The sequence below is a fragment of the Stenella coeruleoalba genome (genome assembly GCF_951394435.1).
Source record: "Stenella coeruleoalba genome assembly, chromosome: 1".
Taxonomy (NCBI): domain Eukaryota; kingdom Metazoa; phylum Chordata; class Mammalia; order Artiodactyla; family Delphinidae; genus Stenella; species Stenella coeruleoalba.
Genome location: NC_137169.1, coordinates 105399732 through 105412597, shown reverse-complemented (window position 1 = coordinate 105412597; position 12866 = coordinate 105399732).

Sequence of the window (12866 nt, the reverse complement as noted above, 5' to 3'; positions counted from 1 at the left end):
GCTTGCTAAAGATTCTTTAAAAATAAAAAGACTGTAAAGAACTTCCAAGCAAAAGTTTAAGAATTTCTGCTTTAGCCCATCCACTTGCTTGTGGTATTTATGTGGCTATATTTGGGGGTTTTTTGTTGTTACTGTTTTTGCTACAATAACCATAGCCTTGCTAGAATCATATACATATTTATTTTCATCAGTTAGGTGAACACTATAGTGTAAAATGGACATTGCTGAAGAAGTACAGAGATTTATATAAACTGCAACAAAGACAAATTACTGACATCACATGCAGCTGTGGTCTGTGGATATGAAAGGGTAGAAAATACTGAGTTGGGAGTCAGAAGACTTGGCTTCTAGATCATCTCACACTCTGCAGCTGTAAGGCTTTGGGTAAGTTATTTAGGCACTATGTACCTCAATTTCCCATGGTTGAAAAAATGGGAATGGTATCTGCTCTACCTACTTCACATGAACTATTTGAGTATAAAAGGAGGTAAAAATGCAGTAATAGTTCTGAGGGTTTTATGAACTGTGAAGTGACCTGTAAATACTGTACTGTATTACTATTATTATTATTCTAACTGATCAAGGAAAGCATTCGTTATGAGTGCAGCCCTGCCTGTTCCTCTGAAAACTAACAACCCAGTTCCATAATTATTTTATTCTTGATACTGCAGTCTGGCTGTACTGCAGTATTTAGGATCCTTTAGCACAGTCCATTTCTCAGGCCATGACTTAGTGTTTCCAGAAGAGGGCAGCAAAACTCCAATATGAGGAGTCTGCCACTTCCTCAAAGTAAAGCAGTGTTTCCTTGAGAGGAAAACAACTGTACTGTAAAGAGAACAACAGCCCTTAAACAATGATGGTTTTAGGTGACAGATGAGGCAAATCCCGATACTATAAATGCCACAACAAACATTCACTCATTTCAAATAATATTTTCTTTTTCTGTAACCTCTGAAGAAAATAATCGGGGCTGTTTCTTTAATCTCATTTTAACGATTTGACCTGTGTAGCCAGAACCCACCCCCCACCCCCGCCTCCAGCCAGTTTTTCCATTTAACCCCAGATTTTTAGATCTCACACTGCACCGGTTTTTAAATAAAAATGTTTTTAATAAGATGAAAGTAAGATGTTTAGGCCTGATTCTTAAGCCTGATTCTTTCCATTTAAGATGCCCGGCTAAAAGTCCAAAGAATGATTTCCACTGGTGTCTAAATGTCTGTTATATAGTGTGTCTGTGTCATTTGGAGCAAATGTTATCTGTATCACCTGTTTCTAATTTTTTATTATTTAAATTTGTTTTAAAATATCCTTCTGCTTTTATACCTTCTAAGAACATCAGCAGCTAACATTTGAACTGATCTTTTTTTTTTTTTCGAACTGTTCTTAATAGCATATAAGGTAGTCTCATACTTGTTTTCATGTGAGGTTGATAGCCATGCTCCCCATTTTACAGATAAATTTTCTCATCTGTAAGCAGACTAGCTGCTCTCTGCTTAAAGAGGAAAGTTCAGGGAGATGCCTCATATGTCAAGAGAGTCCCAAGGGGTGGGTGTTTTCTCTTTCCTAATGAATGATAGAAGAGCCAGTTCAGAAACTGATGCTTTTTCTGTCTGCTTTACCACAATCAGAGATGGGGTAGAAAGGCTTTCAGTGACAGCTTTTCAATTCATTCTGCTTTTGTCGGTTCATTTCTGGCTCTACACTTTGAAAAAATTCCTGTTTCTCACTCTGCCCCCTCTGTTGCCTTCCCCAAGTCAGAGTCCTCTTTCCATTCCAGCTAAACCTCTTCCTGTTCCTAAGAATTGCATCACATTCTGGGCTTACGGTAGACCAGCACCCCCACACTGGCACCAGGGAGTGCACAGGCCTCTTCTTTATTGGTTGAAAGTTCTTGTCTGGTGATCACAGAATAAGTCACTCACTTCCTGACTCCCAGCCCTGGCTGAATTTGCCTCTGGAAAAAAAATATATCTCAGATTTTTGTTTATAAATCCCCTTCACTTCGTCCATATCCTTGGAATGAGCAAGATTTTACCAAGTAGGAACAGTGTGGGAGGGCTTTTGAGGCAGAGGGAGTAGTCTGTGTGCCTCTCGGAATGAGCTGTCTACCCTGTTGTTTCTAATTCTTCATTTCACCCTCACTTTTCAACCCAGTCTAATCCAGCATTGGCTCCCACTGTGCTGAAGGGTGGAGGGGCTTTCACTAAGGACGGTAACGCCCCCCCCCCCATATTACTAAATCCAGTCAGTGGATACATCAGTCTCTATCTTACTTGACTGCACAGCGTTTGATGCTCCTTGACCTCCTTGATGGACCCACCATCTTCCTTTGGTTTCCACACACTGTTATTTTCCTACCTTCGTCATGGGTCTTCAGTATCCTTTGCAAGCTCGTCTTTCTTTAGGAACCTTTAAGTGTTGGTGTTCCTCAGGACCCCATCTTATGTCAGCCTCTCTTTCTTCTACACATTCTCTGAGAAGTCACATCCCCTTCCATGGCTTTAGTTGAGATCTATATGCCAATGACTTCCAAATCTCTCCTTCCACCGAACTCCAGACTTACGTATCAACTGCCTTCTAGAATCTGTCCAATTGGAAACTCCTAAAACCATATGAACTCACTCCTTCAAACTACTCCTCTTCTAATGTTCCTTATCCAGATATATGCCACAACACCCATCCAGATACTCTAGCCAGAAATGTAGGATTCATCCTCGATTACTCTTTTGCTCACCCTCCACATTCAATCCATAACCAAGTCCAGTAAAATCTGTTTGTTTGGATCTACCCACTTACCCTCATCCCCATCTGACCTAAGTGATCACCTCTGGATTTTTGCAAGTCTTTGCTAGTTTCCTGCCTCCAGTTTTTCTCCCCTTGGATTGTTTTCTACCAGTCACCAGAAAGTTTTTTTATAAATGTAATTCTGATAAATTCACCTCCTTTGTTTAAAATCATTTAGTTGCTTCCCACTGTCCTTAGGCTAGAGTCCAAACTTCTTAGCATGGCTTATAAGCCCTTCATGATCGGCAGCCTGCCTACCTGCCATCAGTCTGTGCTCCACTCCCACTGGATTCCAATGTTTCAAATACACAGTACTTCCTCTTGCTTCTTGGCCTTCACAAATGCTCTTTCCTTTGCCTGGAACACTCTTATTATAGGACCTCAAACATATCCAGTCTAAATTCTACCCCCAAATTGTCATTTATCTTATTCCTCAATCAGAACTGAATTTGGATACTTAATTTTAAATCAGTTCTTGAATTAAAACCCAAACTAACCTTATCTCATCTGATGTTTTTCTTATTTCTCTGAAAAATACATCCAAGGGTGTGTTCTAATGAAAATGTATTTGAACTAATTAACTTAGATCAGGATTGAGTTTTTCCATAGCTCCATGTGAACTGGAACATATTTTTTAAATTACTGGAATGTTTCCTTGATTATTATTCATCATGACATTCTATCTTTGGAATTTTTTGTTCATTTCCAGTTGGTTTCTACTACTCTCCTTTCTTACCTCTCAACCCTTCCCCTCTGGTTACCCTACACTTGCCCCTCAGTGGATCCAGTTTGCATGCAGCGGTAGCTGCTGTGGGGCTGTGGTTAAATAGAACTGCTCAGACTGCAACAGGAAAGCATTGAATCGAAAGCAAGGGGGAGGAAGCACAAACCGATACCCACCACAAAGCTGCTGAGTGCCCAGCATGACCCAAGCCGCACCCTCTGATGAGGAGCCTTGTGGAGGAGTAAGAAGCCACAGAGCTTAATAAATCATCAGCACGGCCCGTTCTCCACTTCCCGTGATCCAGCCTTCCTGGGTCACCATGAGTGTCACCAGGTACTGGCCTAAGAAGGCGGGTGAGGACAGAAAAGCCACCAGAGAGGTAGAGGCTGGGGGAAAGTCCCTAAAATGAATGACTGTGGTCCATTTATCTCAAACTCCCCACATGGTCCAGCTCTGTGAGCAGGAAGATCCAGGGTATATGAGTGTTTCAAAGGAGCTCTCTACCTGGGGTGATTCCCAAAGGTAGGCTCCCATGTTCCCTGAAAATACCTTTGCTACCTGGCTGAAAGGCTGTGTTAGTAGTGGCCAAAATTTTTTATTTTATAACTGAAGATAAAGCCCCCATGAGATATAATTAGAGAGCTTTAAGTTCACATTAAGGTATAAATGACTATTTTTAGATTCTTTCCTGACTTCAGTAGAGGAAGAACAAGAAGGGAAGGAGGGGAGAGCATCAAAGATATATTTCCACTTTATGATTTAGCCCATGCCTACCCTGACTATTTATGCTTGTCATCTTTGCTATCAAAGGAGATACTAATTCTTCAGCAGCCAGAATTATAGGGAAGGGGTTGAAAAGTATGGAAAAATGCGTAGTAACTAGGTCTAGATTTTAATCACTGGTAAGGCTGGGAACTCCTTGGAATTGCAGAGTCTCACAGCAGCTCATTACTCATTACCTCAGAATCTCGGGAGGCGAGAGCTGGGCCCCACTTTTGCAGCTGGAGAGGGAGAGCACAGAGACCAGGGGTGACCATCTTGGTCTGGAAGAAAGTCTGCTTTGCTTGGCTGGAAGTGGGCACTTGTGTCTTCACAGAGTGCCAGACTCACACTTCAGATAACAGAACAGGAAGTATGGTTAGTGCAGCTGAGAGGTGAGAGAGAACTTACTGTGTACCCAAGACCATTAAGTTACCCATTGACCTTTCTGCATCACACTTTCCTATCCTGTAAGTGACAGGGACCGAGTGTGGGCAGCACTGGGAAGCAGGTGAAACGTGCCCTGAGGTGTACCCCCTTCCCTTGCAACAGTCTCACCTCTCCGGTCGTGTTCAGCTTCTTTCTTCTCTTCAACCCAGAAAATCTTCCAAGATCTAGATCATCAATGAAATTTAAATGGAGGAGTATGGGCACTTTGATAGGAGGTGAGGGAAACAATTCTTGAGTAGATGGACCATCTTCTCTCACAAGGCCAGAGCTACAGGTGATAAAAATGTGGCCTGTTTTAGCAACACCAACAGCAGTGAGTTGGAAGGGATCCTAGTCAAGGAAAAAGGGAATGGAATTGTAGTCAGATGACTTTGTTTTGAAACTATCCTCCTTCCCTCCTTTCCTGCCTCCTTCTTTCCTCCCTTCCTCTCAGAAAGGAGGAGAGGGAAAGGTAGCCATAGAATGGGAAGCTCCTTGAAGCTCAGGAGAATTCTGCAAGCTTCCCAAGACTGAGTGCCTGCCCAGAGGTTGCCTACTTTCTTCAGTGGTCAAGGACATTCCTCTTGTTAAACCCTCAAGTTGTGTTTAATAATTATGTGTGATCCAAGCTGCAGGAGCTGGGTGACTCTGCTCCCCAGGTACCATCTTTCAGCCGGTGACCTGCCTTAATACGTTCCATTCCATAGACAAGGAAAATTCACACTATGAGTGCAAAGGGGGAGACAGGGAATGTGAGCTACTTTTTGCAAAAGCTTACTTATGAAAGAAGAGAGGTTGGCTAGAGGACATACGGAGTAAATAATGGATTTCATTTTTTTTTTTTAATTGAGAGGTTTAGGGAAGTACACATACTTGAGGAGAAAGTGGTGAGAGATCTTAAGCAAGTTACTGCATTCTAAACTTTGATTCTCTCCTCTGGGGAAAAAAAGAAGTTTCTATGAAGGTTACAATTAAATTAAAATCAAATCCACAGTAGTAGCTTGAACACTGCAAAGCCCTTTTAAACATGTTGATTATTACAACTATCATCATCTAGTGACTATACAGATGAGTAAGCCCTAGTCACAGCTGTTCTGTCTCTGTGTCTTCTACCCTATATGACAGCTGTGAGGACAAGATGGGCTCTTGAGTAGGCAGGGCCAAGACATACAGGAAGAGGCTAATAAATAGTGGTATGATTTGTATCTTGTCATGCTTTGAACCTTGGGGGATGGTGTCTGTGTGTGTGTGCATGTGTGTGTCTTACTAGATACTTTGCTACCAAATAATACTATTAGAAATAATAATATTAAATAATATTATTTTTGTTTCTTATTTTATTATCTATTATTTTAAATTCTTATTAAAAAATGGACACATTCAGATCCAACATCTCTCCAAACAGCTGTAATTTAGGGAAAACATTTTTAGAAACTAAAAATACCCTTCTTGAAATGCAAGGGAATGGACAAATAATATTATAGACATGAATTTCTGCTTAGACAAAGGAGCAGTTTCCTAGAAGTTACCTAATGTTAATCCACAGCTTTTGTAGGAAGGGTTAACCTCTTATCTTTTCTGGCTATTTACAGGATCACATTGTAATTTTGCTTTGAAACAAATTTGGCCACAGCAATCATGATTCCTTTTATCGAACAATTCCCATCAGCTCTACACAGCTTTATATACTCAGCGAATCAGTCTTCATCCTCATAATTATTTGCTTTGCAACTTTGCTTGAGCCATCCCACCCCCGTGCCTACACAGTTTGCAGTAAAGATATCCTACCAATTCCACTCCCACATTTCCTCTCCCTTTCCCGTGTGGCTTTCCAACCTTGAGATGATTTATGCCTTCATTTCTGGGCGCATCTCTTCACTGATTCCTTACCGTCCCTCCTCCATTCCTTAGTCCATCCTCCTCTTCCCCTGGCCCCTCTCCACCTCCAGCTTTTATTACTAGCAACCCCTCAGGCCAATCCATAGCAAGCTCCTTCATGCATTACATGAACAAATTTTTTGAGGGCATTGAACGGAACAACCTGGTGTCTTTTTCCAATAATGAATGAAAAATAGCCATATTCAGATATAATTTACATACTGTAAAGTTCAAATGTTTGGGGTGTACAATTCGGTGGTTTATAGTATTGATATATAAGGAGAGAGAGTTGTACATCTATCACCTTAATTAATTTTAGAACATTTTCATTATCCCCCAAAGAAACCTTATACCAGTTAACAGTCACTCACTATTTTCACTCCCCTCCTCACCCTTTGGCTCCCGCTAATTCTAGGCAACCACTGATCGACTTTCTCTTTTTATAGATCTGCCTCTTCTAAACATTTTACATAAATGAGATCCACACATTAGTGGTCTTTTGTGACTGGCTTCTTTCACCTACATAATGTTTTTGAGGTTCAACTATATTGTAGCATGTGGCATCTGTACTTCATTCCTTTTTATTGCCAAATGATATTCTATTGTATGGTTATATCACTTTCTGTTTATCCATTCATTGGTTGATGAACTTTTAGGTGGTTTTCATTTTTTGGCTATTATACGAATAAAATTACTATGAACATTTATGTACAAGCTTTTGTGTGGACATAAGTTTTCATTTTTCTTGGATAGAAACCTAGGATTGGAATTGCTAGGTCATAAGGTAACTCTATTTTTAGCATTTAGAGGGACTGCCACATTGTTTTCCAAAGTGACTGCATCATACTATTTACTTTCTCATAAGCAGTGTGTGAGGGTTCCAATTTCTCCACATCCTCACCAAAATTTGTTAATGTCTGCCTTTTTTTTATTATAGCGAGTCTAGTGAGTGAGAAGTGGTATCTCATTGTGATTTTCATTTGCATTTCCTGAATGACTTTCTATGTGCTTATTAACTATTTGCATAAGCATTTTCTTTGGGAAAATGTCTATGGTAATTACCCATTTTTAAACTGGATTATTTGTCTTTTTATTATTGAATTGTAAGAGTTCTAGATACAAGTCCCTTCTCAGATTTATGATTTGCAAATATTTTCTCCCATTCTATGGGCTGTTTTTTCACTTTCTTCATACAGTCCTCTTTTAAAACACAAAAGTTTTTAATTTTGATCAAGTTCAATTTATCAATCTTCTCTTTTATCGCTTGTGCATTTGGTGTCATATCTAAGAAATTGTTGCCTAACTCAAGGTCACAAAGACTTCCTCCCATGTTTTCTACTACAAATCTAATAGTTTTAGCTCCTACATTTAGGTCCGTGATCCGTTTTGAGTTAATTTTTGTGTATGTTATTCGGTAGAGGTCCAAATTAATTCTTTTGCACGTAGATATTCACTTGTCCCAGCACTATTTGTTGAAAGGACTATTTTTTCCCTATTGAATTGTCTTGGCCTCTTTGTCAAAAATCAGTTGAGGGCTTTCCTGGTGGCGCAATGGTTGAGAGTCTGCCTGCCGATGCAGGGGACGCGGGTTCGTGCCCCGGTCCGGGAAGATCCCACATGCCGCAGAGCGGCTGGGCCCGTGAGCCATGGCCGCGGAGCCTGCGCGTCCGGAGCCTGTGCTCTGCAACGGGAGAGGCCGCAGCAGTGAGAGGCCCGCGTACCAAAAAAAAAAAAAAAAAAAAAATCAGTTGAACTGTTAGGGTCTATTTGTAGATTCTTAATTCTGTTTCATTGATTTATATGTCTGTCCTTATTCTAGTACCACACTGTCTTGATTATTGTAGTTTTTTCAGTAAGCTTTGAGATCAGGAAGTGTGAGTCCACCAACTTTTTTCTTTTTCAAGATCATCTGACTATTTTGAGTTCCTTGCATTTCCATATGAATTTTAGGATCAGCTGAAATTGACAAACTGATCCTAAAATCAGTCCCCACTTTTACTAAATTATTTAAAACATTTTCTTCCATACTCAAGATGAAATTGGATAAGAAGGACTGAGTAAAGTACATTTTGGAGTTGTGTAAAGCAGGGTGGTCCTTTGAAAGGGGGACCAAACTGATGGAGGAGGGGAATAAGGGAGCCAAAAAGTTTGGTGAACTTCCCACCCTAGTGAGAGGAATGTTTGTTCAGAAGAGGCAGTTTGATCTAGCACCAGGGGACATTGTGAAAGATAATTGAAATTGTTAAGTCCATTGATCTCCCCAGAAGAAAAAAAGATCTCCAAGTAAGCAGTATTGTTAGTTTGTTGATTCTTACAGAAGAAGATTCTCATCTAACTAAGGGAAGCAGCTGGCCCTTTCTTAGGGCTGTAAGACAAGAAAAAATGAAGAAATTCCTCCCCGTCTTTTCTTACCTCTCTCTGTGGCCAGCCCTAACCTTTGTCCATCTTTGTTCCCCTTCCCCTTTATAAGTTCCCCAAAAGAGGAGGGAGGGGAGGGAGAAAAAGAAGAAAACCATACTGGAAGAGAGGGTTGGAGATGCTGGAGTGGGAGAGGAATTCTGGAGCACTTAAAATAAAAGATCTTTAAGGTACCGTGGGAGGAGCCCACTATGGAATATGACAATATGTAACAAGAGGTGTCAGGATGATCACATTCTTTGCCTCAGGAATCCAACTCCTGATAGTTTATCCTAAGGAAATAAAACATGAAAAAGCTGTGAGTGGCAATGTTAATGAGGATGTTATCTATAATAGCACCAGCTGAGACAACCTAAATCTCTAAAATAAATGTTTTATGACATCATGGCATGTAAATATGGTAGATTATCATGCCAGTTCCATGGTCAAAATATACCCTGAATGGCATCACTTTGCACTGCATTCTCTACTTCCCTGGGTTCAAGCCACATAATCTCTCACCTGAATTATTTCAGTGACCTCCCAACTCATTTTTCTGCTTTCACCCCACTCCCTTGTCTGCTCTCAACACAATAGTCATTGGAGCCCTTTAAAAACTTAAACATGTCAATCCTCTATGTAAAAACTTTGGCTCCCCTCTCATTTAAAGCTGATGCCTTTTGCTGGTCCCAGGCCCTACCTGCTCTGGCCCCCATTACTCTCTGACCTCATCTGATGCTACTTTTCCTCTTTCATGCCCCACTCTGAACATACAGCCCTCCTTACTGTTTCCTGAACACACCAGGCCTTCTCCTGCCTTGGTGACTTTGAACCCACTCTTCCCTCTTCTCCCAGATATCCATTTGGCTTGTTCCCTCACCACCTTCAGCTCTCTGCTCAAATGTCATAGGTGAGACTTTCTTTCCCTGGACCATCCTATTTAAAATTGCTCTCTGCCCCCAACGCCCAGCTCCCAGCATTTCCTATTTCCCTTCCTTGCTTTATTCTTCCCCATTGCACTTATCTGACTTATATATTTGGGTTACTGTCCTATTCTTCCCATAGAATCTGTGCTGTATGGGAGCAGGGATTTACGTATGTTGCTCGCTACCATATTGTCAGTGTCTTGACTTGCCTTGAACAGAGTAGCTGTCTAAAAAATATTTGTTGAAGGAGTGAATACTTCCATAAAAACAGTAATTATCAAAACTAGTTTGTAATTTTGCAAGTGGTAAAATATAAAGATATAAACAGTGACGTGGTGCATGCACCATGGTGCATGGCGGCAGTGGCAGTGTGGCGTGGGAGTAGTGCAGTCTGGGAGCTGCAGAATTGGAGAGGTCTCGACTCAGATCTTGACTCTGCCACTATCTAGTTGTGTGACCTTGGGCAAGTGGATGTAACCTCTCGGTTTCACCCTCTGTGAACCAGGTATGATAATGCCTCCCTCGTAGTACTGTTGTAAAAATTCAATGAGAAACTATAAGTGAACACCTGGCACATAGTAGGTGCTCTATGAACATTAAATTCCTATCTTCTCTTGAGGAAGACTGTATATCCAGTGGATAAGAACTGGGTGGATACAAAAGTAGAAATAGTTGGGTATGTCAAATAGAGGGATTAAGAATATTTCATTTTATTTTATTTTATTTCTTTTTGCGGTACGCGGGCCTCTCACTGTTGTGGCCTCTCCCGTAGCGGAGCACAGGCTCCGGACGCGCAGGCTCAGTGGCCATGGCTCACGGGCCCAGCCGCTCCGCGGCATGTGGGATCTTCCCAGACCAGGGCACGAACCCATGTCCCCTGCATCAGCAGGCAGACTCTCAACCACTGCGCCACCAGGGAAGCCCTCATTTTATTTTTTTAATAATCAAGTCCTCCCTATGCATGGGTATGTGAACAGAGTGGTAGGCTGGGGGTAAGGTTCTCCCAGTTACCTCCTGAGTCTGGTTTCACCTCTGACACTTACCAGATGTGTGACATTAAGCAAATCCTAACCTCTCTGGGCCTGTTTCCTTAACTGTAAAATGAAGAGGTTGAATTTAGTGACTTTTAGTGCCATCAGTGCTTAGAATTTCATAATTCAAAGAGGCAAGCCATTCCACCTGGCTTTGCCCCACTTTGGCCCAGCCTTACTCAAATGTGATGGCCAGATGTTTCTAATCTTAGGCGCATAAAAGAGTCTATTCTTTGTTTTTCAGAAGCCAAAAGAAACTGGAAAGTTTAGGAAAAGTACTAAGCAGATGAGTTTTCCTTCTCTTTGACTCTTAAACCGTCACATTCATATTGTTCAAACTTAAGAAAATATGAAAAGCAAAACAAAATAAATATTCACCTTTGGGTTTGAATCAACTATGTGAAGTTTTAAGCCATGAAGGAAAGTGTATGTATGTGGTTTTGTTTTGTTTTGTTTTTTTTAAAAGTAGTGACTGAAAAGTAGATGTCAGCAGTTTTCAACTGTAACTATAACCTTGTACCCACATGGCTGTGAGCTGAAGCCAGGAGGGAAAGGCTGGAAGGGAATGGCTGGAGCCTTCCCCTGCTCTGGAAAGCTTGTGGCTTTGTTTTCTTCGCATTGCTACACCAAGGCAGAGGAGAGGAGGATGTTTGGGTTTGCAGGCTGCCGGACACTGTCAGCAAGTTTGAAGCCCTGGCTTCACTTCCCTGAACGGGGGTGAGAGAGGGGGGTCAGCTGCCCTGGCCTCCCTCTAACAACGGAGCCACAGAGAATTCAAATACTCCATCAGTTTCAAGGCTCTGACTTTACTCAGCTGAAAACTGACGATCTCATCTGGGAAGGGTCAGTTAAAAAATGACAGAACTGCCCAAAGTAAACAGAGGGAACAACCACAACAGAAACTTTCTCTGCAATGTTTCCTTAAAATTACTGGCCCGGCCCACCAGAGCTCTGGCTAGAGTGCCCACTCACCCTCTCTGTTGCCCCCATGGCCTTGTTTGGGTAAGCCCTGGCTGACCTGGCCAGCGCCTCCCGTCCTCAGGCCTCTCTCCAGTGCTCTCCCCGGAGAGCAGGGAGAGTCCACATTGCAGAGTGTTTTTAGATTGGAGTATGGGTCTCGTCAAATAAGAAGACTCTGTAGAGCTCATTTACTAGGACCCCCTAATCGACGAGTAAACTCAGCTTAAATGATGTACCCAAAGGTGGAGACTAAGCCTGGGGCAGAACTGGTCTCTTCGTTCCTATTCTAGTGCTCTTTCCAGATTATCATACACTGTTGTAAGGGGCTAAAAGTAGGGAAGTTAACTTTAAAGTTCTCTTTCTCCACCTCTTCTTTCTAACCAAATTCTATTTGGTTGACCTTCAGGGCTATGCAGAAAAACGTATTTTGAATTTAGACTTAAGGACGAGAACTAAATCTTACCCTATGTGTACCTTGTGTGTACTTCAGAGTCCATGTTACTCATCTGCCCCTCCAGGCAGCGTTGTGAGGTCAGTGGCTGAGCAGAACGGGCAGGGCATAGGTTTTAGAGTCCAACAAGCCTCCGAACTCAGGCTCTGCCCATCGTAGCTGTGTGAACTTGGACAAAGTATCTACTCTCTCCACAACTTAGTTTCCACACGTGTGAAACGGGAACAACCATAGCATCTACTTCATCATATTTTCATGAAGATTTCATGGGATGGTACGTGTTATGCACAATGAAAAACCCAACAAATGTAGAAATTGTTAATCCCCTAGGAGGCATTTATTGTACCCTTTTTACGGATGAAGAAATTAAGGCTCAGAGAGGCTAAAGGGCCGTAGTCTCACAACTGGTTAGTAAGAGAGTCAGGATTCAGCTCAGCCTCCTTACACCACCTCTAGGGCACTTGCCACTCCGCTGCTGAGTGTCGATGGTTGAAGGTGGCTCTGGGCCACGGGTCAGAATGGTCTGT